Genomic DNA, 16,511 nt, shown 5'->3' with positions numbered 1-16,511 from the left:
CAACCAGCAGCTCCGGAGCAGAAAGGCTGCCGAACTCCCGGCATCGCGCCGGTCATTTTAAGGATGTTTATTGGTCCCACAAAAACGATGAAAACCCGGAATTATCACCAATCAGTAAAATCCCCGCGGGCCGAACTTGAAGATTGGACGTTATGCCGCTAACACGTAGCTTCCGTCAACAACTCAGAGGCGGAAGTCAGAGCTCCGCGCAACGCAAATAATGTTCCGGCTGAAACACGGTGCGCTAAATGATAAAACATAAATTAACGAAGCTTCGAGGCAGGTCAATTTTCCTCGAGGAATTTTAATAATGAGATACTCGAATCACTCGAGGAATCGGTTCAGCCCTATTAAAAACAAATCAGGTTTTAAAACAAACGGCACATTTTTCAGACACCAGAAAACATTCATGTGTTAGTTAGTACATTAATGTTTTATTTTCTTTTTAAGCGCTCCGGTTGTTTTTAGGAGCAGTTGAACGATGGTTTTTCTGGAGTTTTTGCCAGAAAAAAACTCAGAAAGTAGGATTTTTCCTCTCGCAAATTTTTTACTATTGGAGCTCAGAAATTTCCAAGATTTTTCTCAAAGATTACCGAGATTAATCTCAAAAGTTCTGAGTTTTTTCTAGCAGATTTTTGAGTTTGAAAGTCTAACAATTTGTAATTTTTAAACACGAAACGAAAATTTCTGATAAAGCTCAAAATGTAAATTTTTTTTATTGTAAATGTTTTGACTGTTGGAGCTCAGAAATGTCCAAGTTTAGTTTAGCAAATTCCTGAGATTAATCTGAAAATGTATTGGTGGAAATTTGCTCCTTTTTTCTAAGTAGAATTGCCGTAATGTGCCGTCGTATAGCAGAGACCCAAAGGAAAGTACAAAAACGTAATACGCAACTTCAACTCCATCAAAGTGGGTCCATTAAACACCTTTTTGATGCAAGTTTAATCCTGCTTAGTGATATCGAGCGTTGATCATCATCTCCGCAGTTTAAAATGGACAAAATGGCGCCCAGATATAAACGGACTCCTCCATTTGAGGGTTGGACGACTGGTGAAGAGCAAAAACAGAAAAAGTCACCAAGATGCCTTCAGATCAGAGATGTGCTGCTAAATTTGAATAAGTTTGACTAGAAATCCATTTCAAGCTAATGAAGGTGATTACGCAGGAAGACGTTTTGTGACCCAACATGAAAACGTTGTAATCATGCGCTGCAGCAGCAAGGGAGGATTTCAGGAAATACTCTGCAGACGTAGCCCTCTTTGATGTGAATAACTGACATGTTGCAGAATATTCCCCTAATGACCATCTAAACTAGGACAAATCTGATTATTTACAAATTCATGAGGCGCCAGCCGCTCTGGATGTTGGATTTCACTCCAGGAAATTCACAAATGTTGCAGCCTTTGATGTTACAAATTTAGCGCAAGCTGCAGAGATGACAACACGACTTCTTCTGTTAGCCGTTAGCAGGTACAGATCAGCGATCGCTAGAAAGGGTTAAAGAGATGTCTATTCATTTTTTGCAAGAGGAAAAAAAAAAAAAAAAAATCCCCTATAGGGGGGGCCGTAATATTCAATGTTCTACACCAGTGGTCCCCAAACTACGGCCCGCGGGCCGGATCCGGCCCGCCTCCACATTTGGTCCGGCCCCCTGAACAATACCAGAGAGTATTCAGATTTTTTTTCATATATTGTATTTTCCGGTTTATATGTGGATTTTTCTTCAACCACCAGGGGGCTCTTTAGCAGGAAGTATGTCCTGTAAACTGTGGGTGTTTTGTTTTGCATGGCGCATTGCTGCCATCTGTTGGACTTTTAGGGAACTGCTTGACTTTTATGTTATTAAATCAGTACGGTTGTTTGCTAGCGGTAGAGCAGATGAACACGTGTCTGTTATGAACGCCGCAGGTCGAATTCTTCTTAGCAATGCCTGTAAGTAGCAGCTTATACTTCAAAACGAGCCTTTATGTTAACATATGTTAAAGTTACTTTCCCTCAATGGAATATATACTAGTCAGTCCCAGTGACTGTTTCACTAACGGTTTTTGCCCATGTGTTTTCTGGGTAAAAATCAATCGAAAAACGCCCCCCCACCCTGTTAATTTCCGGCAGCGCAGGTGATAAACGTCCAACACTTTTTCTGTTACAAACTGACTCCAGCCCCCCACCAGAGAAGGGAAAAGTTATGTGGCCCTCACAGGAAAAAGTTTGGGGACCCCTGTTCTACACTATGTGCACGAGGAAAGCTGCTGTTTTCTTATCCTGCTTTCATTTAAACCTGGTTAGAAAACCGGACCGATTCGCGCCTCGTCTTTACAAGCAAGTTAAGTTTCAGTAAATCTTCTGTCTGGTCGCCTTAGAGCAGCAAACAGCTGCAGGAAGTGAGGGAACAATATGACAGTCAGCAGATCAGCTGACGATGGAGAAGCTTCTGTCGAGGCATGACAGAAACACTGGCAGTTGGTTCTGCGCCTCAGAGTCCGACCCACGCTGCGCGGTTCTGCTGAATCAGTTACTGGTTGCAGTGGAAAAACACAAAACACAGAGGAAGAAAAACTCTGAGGCACTTTTTTTTTTGGGTCACGTCAAAATCATGGATGTTCTCAAGCAGCCGGTTGTAGCAGAACGTAAATGATAAAACTAACAGTTCGAAAATTAATAAATAGCTGAGTCTCCTTTCTATACTTATTGAGATTAAATAATATTAATTACCAAATTTCTCCCGAGTTTGAAAAGATGCAAATTTGCTATGAGATTTGAGATTAATCTCAAAAGATTTCTAGATAAATCTTGGAAATTTCTGTGTTTGAAAGACAAACATTTCTTAGAAAACCTCAGAAAATATTAATTAATCTCATAATGTTTTTTTTGTTTGAAAAAGAAGACCATTCCTGAGATTTATCTAAAAAAATTGTAGCAAACTTTCAACATTTGACTTCAGAAATTTCAGTTTTTTTTCTAGACCATTTCTGAAATTATTCAGAAAATTTCAGAATTTATTGGCGTAAATTCACTCCTTTTTCTTTCTGCAATGACCCTAATATACAGAGTAGATAATATTAATTACAAAATCTCCATACATAGAATGGATGCACCTTAATGTCAAGCAGATCCACCAACAGGTGAGTGAAAACAGAAACGCTGCTCCTTGTTTTTGCTGCAGGAAGCCAATCAGAGGACCATCAATGTTCACCGTTTGCTCCATTAAACTTCCTTCCTTCTCCTCGGCTGAGTCTCAGCTTCACGTGTTCAGCTTCCTGCTAATTGGCTGGCAGTGACCTGGTGTATCGGAGCTGATAAAGGCCACATTTAGGACATTAATGAGATCTGACAGACACCAGCGTTAATCATTTAGAGCCTAATCAGCGGGTCAGGCCAGCCCACAGGCGCAGCGCCCGGCAAAAACAAGCCCACGCTGCCATGCACAGCGCGTCAGCCACTGAGGGACGAATCAGATCTGAACACACAAATCCTAATTCAAGATGGAAGAAACCATCAAATCTGGATATAATTTAATCCACCTGCAGACTGGAGGTGTGTATATTTTTGTATCAATCCAATTCCAAGTAAATACAAGTCCAGAATCTCCAATACTGATACCAATATGATAATTAATATTTAACATCATCAAACTTCTGAGATTCTGTGGTTTTCTTCATGTTACTTTGTGAAAACCTTGGACAGAATTTAAATAAAGTTTACAGGTGTCTACAAAATACTTGCATGATAAACAGAGAATGTAAAAACAAAAAATTGTGCAGGAAATTATTGTTTGAGAGCAAATCAATGCAAAGAGTTGAGAAACTTACGACGATGTATTAGGGTCGTTGTAGACAGAAAAAAATGAGTAAATTTTCACCAAAAAACTCTGAAATTTTTATACAAATCTCAGAAATTTTATAGGGAAAAAATTGGAAATTTCTGAGCTCCAAAAGTTTTTTTTTTCTTTTGAATCTTTCTAGAAAATGTAAGAGTAGCCTCAAAATTGTTGCTTTTTTTTCAAGCAAATTTTAATCTTTTGGAAATCAGAATCTTCCGAGTTTCTTTCTAGAAAAAGCTGAAAGAAATCTCAAAATGTTCTGGAGAAAATTTACTCTCTTTTTTTCCCTTGTACTTACTGTGGCCGTAATACAGCATCATAGTTTCATCCCTGCACATTTTTTTTCCCATTTTTTCCCAAATATTCCTCATTTTTATGCACATTTTTTAATTGTCACACTCGGTTGCACATTTCTTTGAATTGCAGTTTGATATTCTTTCATGACAGCACAGTATTTTTTATTCTTATGCTTTAAATTTGCTCTCACTGCAGAGTCTTATTTTTCCTTCCAGGTTTCATATTTGATCTTTGTGTGAATCTACATGCTTCGACTTGCCTCCCACTTTGCTGCTGACACACTTGAATTTCCCCACTGAGGGGAAATAAAAGTTATTTCTATGCTATTCTGTTCCTCTATGTTGAGTTTATCATCTCTTCCTGGCTGCATTTTGTCACATTTTGATGTTTTATCCATCCGGAGCAGCGGACTGCAGCTATAGAAAAGGCTTATATAAACCACTTTTAGCCGATCCGCTAACAGAACCTCTTTTCTTTCTCAGGTGAGGCGTGATATTATCCTTGAGTTTAGCATGAGAAATGAATCTGTGAGGCTTTTAACGTTCAGCCTTGGTCACTATGACAACTACCCAAAGAAATCTAACAAAGAATTAGACATCGCAGATGAACGGCTCAAGCGGTTTGTACAAGCGAATTAAAACTACTTTGCTCTTTCTGTTCTAATCTAGGACTTAAAAACAAAAGGTAAAACTTTAATATTTGTCATCCCATCTTCGCTAAAACAGAAGACAAAGTGAATGAAGCTTCTTGGCTGCAGACGAGATTCACTTTGTCACAAAAACTAACTAAAAGGTAAAAATGTAAGTCCGACAGGCGATTTTAAATGTAGCCGCCACAAAATGGCTGCTTACCACGAGATTTATGAGTCAAAACGTAACGTCAGAGACACAAACACGTCCCCAGTTTTTAGTTCTTACTTTGCATTTATGATTTATATGAGCTGGAATTTTGTTCTTCATTAGAAAATATCTAAACAAGCGATAAGATGGATTACCAGCAATCAATGTACAATGAAGTATAATGGACATACAAAATAAAATATAAATAAAATTACGAGAATAAAGTGACAATAGTAATATTGAGAGAATAAAGTTATAATACTGCAAAAATGAAGTCATAATATTTAAAGTCTTAAAATTACAAGAATAAAATTGAATAAATTCAAAAACAAAGACATAATATGGGAATAGATTCATAATATTTTGAGAATAAATTTATGGTATTTTGAGATTAAAGTCGTAAAATTACGACTATTCTCAAACTTTTCTCCCATTATACTGTCGTCATCCTTGAATCCGTCGGATTTTATTTGTAGAGCCGTTAACTGGAACCAAATGCCACACAAAATGCGTTAAATAAATAAAATAACTCACCAAAATTAAACTAAATAAACTAATAAATTATAAACTGGGGAACTGAAAAAACACCAGAAATGTAAAAACATACTTAGTCATTCTAAAGCTGTAAAAAATGTAGTTTAACTGAGACAAATAAAAATTTACATTTCCATGAGTGATGGAAATAAATCAAAAATAGTGAAACATTCAGATGGATTTGATCAGAATGAGAAGCACTAAAATGTTGAAACTAATATACTTGTGAACCCATCTATTTTAGATTTCTGATTAATATTTGATATTCATAGTAATTCATGATCAATGACATGTTTTGCTTCGTTCACCTTGGCGGATGTTATTGTTTTTCTCCATTTTAGCTCGCCTCTCATCCTAATCTGGATTTTGCTGCTGTTCCATGTTTTCTTTACCTCTCGTCCCTTTTCATCTTTGTCCTTCCCTCGCCTCCCGTCTCCGTCTCTCCTCTGTTTTCCAGCTGTTCATTGAGCTGTGTGTTTATCTGACATATTGAACCGCTTTGAAGCCAACAACCTTTCAGCTTTTTCCTCAACAGTCAGTTCTGCTCTGCTCACACAGCCGTACAAACTACTGCAAGCTAAAATAACGGGTTGTTAAATATCGCAACATAATAACTTTAATCTCGGCCGTTGCTGCTTTTGAGAATGCTCCTTTTCTTCTAAAAACACTTTAAAAAATCAGTTAACATAATGCCACTATTTCTAAAACAATTTGTCATGGAAAGGATTTAGATGGACGCTCAAAATTAAAACTATAAAAAAAGAAAAAAGACAGATTTATGATGACGTATCACTACTCTTACTTCAGTAAAATTTCTGGATTCTCTACCCACTGAGTGACATCATCAGCTGGAACAAAACAGCAAACTCTGGTCTGCCTACAAACCCCAGTCTCCATTCTAGCTGAACACACAAAACTCTACAGCACCTCTACATGTTAAGGTTGTCATAGTCAAGCTAGCATAGCTAACCTACTTCTCTCTTCCTCGCTAGGTTTTCAGGCATAAGAGTTTGCTTTTTTGGTCCGCATCAGAGATCGATTGCCAATTCACACCTTCCCCAAACGAACCAAACTTTCTAGACGAACGAACTGGAGTTGGATTAAAGCGCCTGAACAGGACTGGTGGGAATGCAGCGTTAGCATTCACACTAACCCCAACTATGATTCGCCTACAAACCACAGTCTCAGTTCTGATGAAGTGAACACCAAGCGGTCGGCTCCAAAAGCAGGAAGAGGACTATGGCGCAAGGCATTCTGGGTAAATATAACTTCAACAAAGTCATTAGATGGGTAGCTCTAGTGCAGTTTTCCAACCCTGGTCCTCAAGGCACACTGCCCTGCATGTTTTAGATATTTCTCTGCTTTAATATGCCTGATTCAGGTGATTGCAGTTCATTAAACACTTGTCAAAAGAGCCACAGCCACAAAAATCTGATGCCACTCCATTTTTGTTTACATTTCATGAAGAAGGAAGTTGCGCTCTGTGTCTTTTTCTGAGGTTTTCATGTTGTTTTCTTCAGTGTTTCTTGATGCAGCGCCCCCACAGGCGAGGAGGGGAACAGCTTTTGCAGTGAGAAAGAACTGAACCAGCTGAAAAAGTAATAAATGTTGCAATTTTGATCCCCAATCAAACCGAGTCTACCAGACTATCAGGTGGGAAAATAAAGTCAAAGGTATTAGGCTTCCACAAAAAATCCTACCTATTTTATCTCTAAGTTCAACAACATCCATAAAACTTTCCCATTGCAGCATAAACTTTGCGTCCAAATATTTAAACCCTGCTGCAGATAGGAGTCTTCCCGGTCCGTTCTGTGTTTTATTCAGTGTCTCTGGCAGCAGATGTATTAGCGTTCCTCGCCGTGCCGGCTGTATATCATTACCGTTAACATCTGCATAAATCTAAATAAAGCTCTAATTTCAGTGTGGATTCAGCACTGACCTCCCTTCCTCCCTCAAGCCTGCTTTCCGATTTGCATAAATGAGTGATGATTGTGAGTTTATGGGTAATATGCAAATGAGCCAATTATGATTGATCAGCTGATTGATGGCTGCTGTCTGTGCAAAGCATCCGACCTGTGAGCACGCACTGCTTTGCGCTTAGTCACTCTGACAAAAAAAGGTGGAGAAGAGGAAAGTAATGCGGATCAGCAGGTAAAGAGGTAATCCTAATCCCTCAACATGCCCACATTTTGTTTCATCAGTTGTTATAGATCAACACAATAAGAGATAATAGTGAAGTGGATGGACAATGACGGAGTTATCCATCTAAAATGTGTGGTGTGTATTTTTATTTAAACCATTTTACTCTGACAATAAGCCAAAAATCTGGCCTCTGGACAGGGAAGAGACAAGAAACCCAAGTAGGTTTCAAGATTAGTACTGTTAAAAAGTAAATCAAGAAAACAGAAATGTTTTCCTGGTTTCAGGTAACTGAAAAACTGTAACTAACTGGAGCTACATTGTGTGAAATTATAAATACATTAATAAACATGGAAACAGAGGATAATGTATTTATTAGCCTTCAAAATGAAGTGAAATCGTTTCATTTTTGCCAAAAAGCTGTCGCCAAATTACGTCTTTCATTAATCCTCCCAGATTAGTTCGCAAAATGGCGGCAGTAAAAGTTGCGAGAAAACGCCAGTCAGTTGGTTGTTCAACAATAATGGAATTCATTTTTTGAAAATGGCGTCTTCCCAATCGCTTTATACATAATCACACTTTGACCACCTAAAATTTAACCAAGGTATGAAAAAACTAAAACTAATAATAATAATTTAAAATTAAAAATAAAGAAACTGAAAGTGACAAAAACAAAAGGTTAACCATCTTGGTCAAACATGTAAAAAAAATAATTTAAAAAAACGCAACAAACTTCAAATGATTCAGAAATGAAAATTAGGAATTGTAAATATAGATGTCACCCAGAGCAAAAAAAACACAGAACTAGACTGAATAGATCTGCCCTTATGGATCAGGAACATCGTCACGATAACCGATCTAGATTATTTTCCAACATCAGACTGATACAGATATGAAAAGGGTAGTATTATTTATTTTTCAGGCACATCAACTTAACAACTTCAGTTGTTAAAAAAATGCTACAAATACCAAATATTGCTGAAAAGAAATTTTACTTCCTGATTTAATGCCTTGAAATTGGGCCACTGTCTCTTTAAAACCTCCTGCTCTTTTTGAAACTTCAGGAAGTCATCACAACATGGCTCCTCTATTAACCCTTTAGCTACATTTTTACCAGCGTCAAACTGAGCTCAGCAGGTGTTTGCTAATTGCTGCCGGCTAGTCTGAAGGAGCTGGATGGGGGAGGACAGAAGCTCTGAAGCTTGGAAACTGCAGCTAAGAGGAGGAGCTGCACCTCGAAGGCGGAGCTAGCTCCAACCAGGCGTTTTGCATAGCTGAATTGTTGCCATGGAGATTAATATGAACAAATCAAGGTAAAACTCCAGGTATGTTTTGATGAGGGAATAACACTATAAAATGAATAAAAGCTGGCAAAAAGTCGTGATACTGTCCCTTTAAAATCAGATTGGTGCATCTCTAGCTCCAGCTCTGCTGAATCCTTCAGTGGATTTGGTAATCTGGGTGAAAGGTCGTTTTTTTCTGTGCGAGTTGTCTGGATTTTAATCTCGGCAGTAAAACATGAAGAGCTGCATGTTCCTGCACAGAAACTTCAGCCTCTCATGCTAATGCATTCAATCTGCAGAACGCTTTGATTTCTTCAAGGGCGCCGGCTCAGACACGCCGCCGCCGCCGCATAAACACGATGACACAGATCTCTCTCTCTCTCTCTCTCCTTAACGCACGGTGAAGCTCGCTCGCCCTCGGTCTCTGCCGGGTCAGAGTCGAATCCTGGCCTGACGGTGTAAGGAGCGTCTCAGAGGTGAGTGGGAGTTGATTGAGTTTGCTCAGCTTCAGCCCATGGGACTGCAGACAATATTACAGGACACACACACACACACACACACACACACACACACACACACACACACACACACACACACACACACACACACACACACACACACACCTGAGGAGCAGCCAGCGACTACACACTCAATTTAATCAGAGCTTATGTCTATGGAAGTGAACATATGTGACCTCCTCTGTTTCTGCTCCTTCCTGCGTCTCTTTCTGTTTGACTGTATTTGATACTGTATGATAAAGAAAAACAAAAATAATTCATGTTTAAATTATGTTTTTATGAACGCAGGATGGTTTGAATATGAAAAGTGATCAGAGGGTGAAGTCTGAAGGGAGGCAGAAACATTTACAAACTAGACCCATGCTAAAAATTAAAAATTAAGAGAATATAATTGTAGTATTGCAAGAATTCGTACAAGAATAAAGTCATAATATAACAAGAATAATAAACAGAAGAAGAAAATTGTCGTATAGCGAGTATAAAGTCATAATACTACTTTTTTCTTGTAATACTACAATTTTATTCTGGCTTTCTACTTTATTCATGTAATATGACTTTACTTTAAGAATATTACAATTTCATTCTCAAAATATGAATTTATTCTCATATTATTTCCAACTTAATGTACAACTTAATTCTTGTAATATAACTTCATTCTCGTACTACTTTATTTCCAAAATATCATGACTTAGTTGTAAAACAACAACTATTCTCATATTATTTCAACTTCATTCTTTTAATATTCTGACTTTAATCTCGTAATGTTTTTTTTTCTTAGAATGGGCCTAATACTGCGTCGTACTACATCTCTAAAACGCCACAGCAAACTTACATGATTGCTCACAACTTCTGCTTCTGTTTGCTGATTGGTTTAAATTCTATCAGAGGAATCCAAGTCAATGGGAGAAATTCCAGATTGCACAAAGGAGTGAGATGAGAATCTAGCAGAATTACACAGGAAAACATCTCTACTAGAGTGTTTATCTAATTTTTTAAGAGGTAGTTTCTTCAAAATTTTAGACAAAATCTCATGACAAACTACAGCTTGTGCAGAATAAATAATCTACAAAGTGATATCAGAAACTAAAATTTGGTCTGCAGTTTTCATCCAGTGAATAGAAACAGATTTTTTTTTTTTTTTTGAGCCGTCGTGAAACAAAAGCTCAAACCTAGAAAATTTTCGGAAGGTTTCACACTTCCACCATCTTCTGCTTGTTTCGACAGAGAAAATGCTCAGAACTCCATATTTTTGTTATCATTAATAAGAGAAGAAATCTTCACAATACAAAAAAAGAGAAAGAAAAGTGTGACCAGGACAACATGCTTGTGTGGGCGTGTGAAGGTGTCATGTTACTACATCAGCTCCGGATGGTGTTTGTGTTATTAAAATCTCTCTCAGGAATAAAAATCAGGTGTTTTTTTTTTAACAGAAAAGCCTCCAGATTACCAGAGTCATAATTCTCCTTTTTCTCCACCACATATTTTCTTAAATCCATCTCTTCCTGCCTGTGTGCAGCTTTATTCAAGCATAAATTTTAATAACTTAGCAAAAAAAAAAAAAAAAATTGGAAAAATGAGAGATCAGAAGATTTAAGTAAAAAATTGTTCTCCTCTGCAAGAAGAGCTCATAAAATTAGAATATCATGAAATAGTTCAATATATTTTGTCACTTCGTTTCATACAGTGAAACTTGCACTACTTGGATCCAGTGGAACATTTCAAGCATTTATTTCTTATAATATTGATGATTATGGCATCAATATGCCATAATTGGGCTTCCTTAATCCTTGCAGATTAAGGAAGCCCAAAATTCAGTCTAAAAAATGTTGAATATTGTGAAAAAAGGCGAGTAGTATGTTCAGAAAATTGAGTGGAAGGAAAAAGTGTAGTAGAGAAAGGTGCAACATGGGTAACCGAAGCCTTGAGAGGATTGTGAAGAAAATCTGTCCAGGAATTTGGGGGCATTGATAAGGAGCCTCTGGCTTTAAAGTTGCAGTGTGTAACGTTTATTATATTTTTTTTACATATTTGTTGAAACTGTCACCATGTCTTGACCATATGATATGAGATAGATAACCTGAAAAAATGTAGTTCCTCTGCCTTCTCCCACTGCTAACTAAAAACAACCAATCAGAGCCAGGAGGCGGGTCTTAGCGCCGTCAATCACTCCTCTGCAGCTAGCAGAGCCTGTTTTGAATGCTAAGACCAGTTAGCATATTTCACACTTTTTTCATAAAACTTGCGTACTGCCGCTTAGAGAACCAGAACTGGATTGTGCAAAATCAAAATACCACGAGGAAAAACACACAAGTTGCATAAATGTCTGAACGACCATGCAAAAAAAAGAAATCAATCAGATTTCACAAAAAAAATAAAATAATAATGTTAACTGTGCATTAAAACCTGCAGCGTGAACGTAGCCTAAGAGACGTTTAAATCTTGATTTTTCTCCTCTTTTTTTCCTCAGTTCCTCTGAAGTTGAAGCTCTTCCTGCCACCCAGGAACATCGTCGGCGTTCACCTTCATCACAAACCCTCCGGCTAACTATGAAAATGTGCAGTCAGAGTCACCTTTCCTCTCACCCTCTCTTTGCCTCTCTCGACCTGCCAGCCTCGGCTTGGCTTCCTCCCCGCTCCGTTCTCTCTAAAAGGTGAACGGTAGCGGTCACTGTCGGCAGATTTGCCCAGAAAATTGAATCAGCCAGCAGGTCGGGGGGCCAGGAAGGCACAAGTGCCAAGCTCGCCGACGCTGATTTAATTTTGTGCATATGTGTGCGTCCGGATTTGTGTCTATGTGCGTTTCGTGTGTTTCCACCCTGCAGAGAAATGCTGCAGCCCGGTTTTATTTCCGTCTGAATGCGAGGAAACGTTTTGTCAGGCAAGAAGAAGACGGACAAAAACACTTTCCACACCCTGCCTGTGTTGATCACCACTCTGAGCTGTTTGTCGGACCATAAAACCTCCAGAACAGATTATTATGTTCTCTGATTGTGGAGAATTATTTTTTTGCTTTGTGAGAATTTTTTCTCTTTTTATGGCGAAGTCTGTGTTGAAATCTCAGTTTTCTGCTCTCCAGTGCGCCATGGTCTAATTATCGCTTAGCAACCCTTGAAAAGAGGCTTTTGTGGAGGTTTGGACCCTCAACAAAGCGCTGAGCAGTTAGGATCTGCATTTAAAACCTCAGAAATGATGCTTTCCTGTTCATTTGAAGGACTTTTCCAGAATTAAAAGCTCCCATTTTTTCATATCACATCGGATTTTAATTAACAGAAAATATATGTAAAGAATTTCTTCTGTAAGTATTAGGGTCAGAGTATGAGAAATGTTGTTTAATTACAAGAATATAGACTTACAATTAGCAGAATAAAAATGCAATTTTATCAGAGGAATGTCTTAATTTGTTGTTTTGATCAGGAAAAAGATTCTAGGTTTACTGAGATCTGAAGTGATTCTTTCAAATTCCTGCTGCTGATGATGATAATTTGATGCTGATGTGTTAAAATATGAAGTATTTTCTTATTTGTAAAAACAGTCAAAGGGAAATGTTTTCATTTTTCTTATTTTTTGTGTCGAACTAATAAAATTACCACTTTGTTCTGGTAATATTATGAGTTTATTGTATTTATTTGGATGTTATTGTTATGCAAATTTATTCTAGATTTACTAGGTAAAATGTAGCGTAGCCCTAAAACTTCATCGTAAAGTTGATTCAAATTCAAACCTCACATAAATAGAAGCTGGAAAACAAGATGGCCGCCCTGAACTGGGCTCTGAACTACGGAAACCCAGAGTCTATTGGTGGAAAAACAAAATATGATTCTCTAAAAAATAAATCTTCAAAAACCAAAAATTTGCCTAATAGATTAAATTAATTTACCGCCCAGCTCTGGTTTCCACAGATATTTGTTTGTTTTTGATAAATTCCAATATTTTTAACGTTGGAAGGCCTCCAGCCAATGACCCTAATGTTTAATTTCCTCCACTTGTTCTCTTTCAGGACTCTGACATCAATGCAAATGTTGATTAAATCAAAAAGACGAGTAATTTTGAACTTAAATTTTGTTTTTGAGTTAATCTCTGAAATATAAAGATCTGTTTTACTTTAAAGGAATGCTCTCATGTCTTTCCAGTTTTGCAGCTCCTATAGGTTTTTCTTTATTCACGTTTTCTAAATGCAGGCAATATTTTCGACGTCTTTATGTGTATTTTATTTATTTATTAGGGTTCAGGTAGATGCCTCATTGTAATTTGAGTTATGCTGAATTGTAATCAGAGACACAGAAACACAAAGCAGAGGCAGCAGTGCAGCAAATGTCTGAGTTGGAAATACAAAAAGGTCATCGACATAAAATAACATCACTAAGGTTGGAATAATTACTTGTCATGTTGTCAAAAGGTGCTTTTCTGGGCCACAGTTGAAAATATCAACTGACTAGGAAATAAAACTACTATAATTAAAATTAATTACGTGTCATGCAGTCAGAAAATGCAGAAAAAAAGTACATAAAAATATATCAACGTGCTCATTACATTAGTTTTTCCTCTTACGGGTTTTATTTGTACTTTATTGTCAACTTTGCTGTTGGAACTATGGAAAGAAATATTTCAGTTCAATTTAGCTAATAAATACTTTATTCAACTCAAAGGGAAATTTAAATGTTAATTTATACTAACCAATTTTCTTCAGAGTTGCTGTTGATGGCAGGAAATGTAACCAACCAATGGTTACATTTTTATCTTTCTTGTCTCTGTCATGGTAAAAATAAAGAAAATATTTAGTCGACAGCTGATTTTGTCTAAAATTTTTGTGATTGGTTGACTCAAATTTTGAGAAAATGAGAAAAATGTAACACATTCACGTTTTTTTTTTGTTTGTTTTGTTTTTTTACAGTCTTCTTCAAAGGTTTTTGTGTCGTTTCCTTTAGTGGTTCTTGGTGCAGCGCCACCACAGGCGAGGAGGGAAACAGTTTTTCAACGGGTTTGATTTATTTGGCACAGAGTAAAAGAGAAACGCAGAGAAAATATAACAAATGTTGCAGTTTTGGTCCCAAACAGAACCGAATCTACCGAACTATCAGGTGTGGAAACGTGAAGATTTTTAACATCAAATCTGACTCAAATATCTTAATAAAATTTCTGCATTATCGCAGATTTCAAAGTCACAGCAGGAGGAAGTTGAGTTGTTGAAGAAATTATTTCCTTTTGTTGTGAATCTGAGACAGAAACAGAAAAAGAGAGAGAGAGAGAGAGAGAGAGACAGGCGTCTGCCACGGAGAGAAACAACCAACACCCAGACAAAAAGACGATGAGAAAGGAGATAAGAGAGGCGCCTCAGGCTGTCAGGAGGACCAAAACAAACACCGGGCTCCATGTCGCCGAAGGGCCCGCTTCAGCCTGACTGACACTAAATTAGACCTTCGTCTGCTCAAATCAGAGCTACAAAACACTGTCACAACATCAGCTCCACAGCTTCTGATTTACTGCCTTTTCTCTTTCCACCTCACATCCATCCCTTTTTATCCCGCCTCGGCACCACCTTTACATCCACCCTACAAGCCCCCCTCTTCATTGATTGTGCTGCCCTCTTCACCCCTTTTCTCTCATTCATAATTGAACAGCATTAACTGCAGCGGAGGCCGAGCAGCGGTTTAATTAGCCGCCCGGCCTGCAGAGACTCGGCCTGTACTTTCACTGCTGCAAAACATACATTTAACCGCAGCCCAGACTTCAGAATACCGAGAATTGGTCCTGGGAGTCGAAGGGAGGCTCTAATTTATTGGTGTTATTGGGCAAAAGTTCCATAATGACCTTTCAGGATCATGTAATTGAAGTGGTTTGAGTCGTCCAGCTTTGCTTGGCTCTTTTACAGGCTTAAGGAGAAATCTGAACCCTGATACGGCCGTCTGAGATCTAAACTTCACTTAAAGCCTGTTTTGGTTCCTTGAGGACTCCAAAATCAAGCCCAGATATCTCACCTGAAAATATGCGGAAAAGGACCAGGGGAGTGATTTTCAGTTGTTTCTCTCATGCAGCAGTTTAGAAGAAAATAACTAATTAATAAAGCACAAATAATTAATGAACTGGCAAATATCTGTGTTTTCGTGTTTTTGCACATTAAAATGATAACAGACATGTTACTAGCTCCTGCTGTTAGCTGACTCACAGAAACATTATGTTAACTACTCCTAAAACTAGTAGACAGGTTACAAACTATTGTTAGCTTAATGGACATTGTGTAGTACACAACTGATGCAGAGAAACGCTGTCAAATATTCATAAAACTATAATAAAATGCTTCTAAAGTTCACAAAGTAATGAAGGATTTTCTACAAGATTTAGTTAATAAACCAAAGTAAGATAATATAATTAAATATCTGCATTTTAACATGTTTTCTCACACAAAAATGACAACAGACAGGTTACCAAGAACACAACTGACACACAGAAATGCTACGTCTAACTACTCATAAAACTAAAAATAGATTTCCTATAAGAGCTAATTAATTAACCAAAATAAGAAGACATGGCTAAATATCTGCATTTTAACATGTCTCCTCACACAGAAATGACAGTAAACAGGTTACTATCTTCTGCCGTTAGCTTAACGGCTATTAGCTAGTACACAACTGATACACTGTGTTTGTCTAACTACTCACAAAGTTCACAAAAACAAAGAATGATTTAATCTAAAATATCTTAACATTGTACAGACTATAATATTTTGATCAGCATTACCTGAACATAGGGGGAAAGACTCGAGAGGGATTTCCGATTGCTTCTCTTATTCTGCAGTTTAATACAATGAGAGGACAGCGCGAAAGCCCCCTACTGGTGACTGGTGGTCACTACCAATCAAACCCAGAAAAGGCTTACTAGCTGACTACCGATGTAGTGATTGTAATTTTCTTAAATAAAATGGTTCAAACATTAATACAACAAAAAATTTATATATTTTAAACATTTTTCATTTTTTATTTACGTTGTTTTTAGCCTTACATGAATTAATATTTATTCTGAACCTTTTTTTTACTGTCAACTCTTTTAATATAAAATAAACTGTTTAAAATATTTTAGAACTGCAC

General features: G+C 37.5%; 1 long non-coding RNA gene across 1 annotated transcript in view; it reads right to left on the bottom strand.

The window, feature by feature from the left end:
* The window catches only part of LOC145551872 (uncharacterized), a 30,028-nt gene extending 13,732 nt beyond the window's left edge, over positions 1-16,296 (bottom strand). Inside the window, exon 1 of the long non-coding RNA XR_014087730.1 lies at positions 16,165-16,296. This is a non-coding gene — a long non-coding RNA (uncharacterized LOC145551872). The remainder of the gene's footprint in view (positions 1-16,164) is intronic.
* Positions 16,297-16,511: the final 215 nt, after the last annotated feature.

Source organism: Poecilia reticulata, chromosome 6, assembly GCF_904066995.2.
Source record: "Poecilia reticulata chromosome 6, P_reticulata-male-v2, whole genome shotgun sequence".
Lineage (NCBI taxonomy): Eukaryota > Metazoa > Chordata > Actinopteri > Cyprinodontiformes > Poeciliidae > Poecilia > Poecilia reticulata.
The sequence above is the reverse complement of the archived record's forward strand: the minus strand, read 5'-3'. Positions and strand labels throughout refer to the sequence as shown.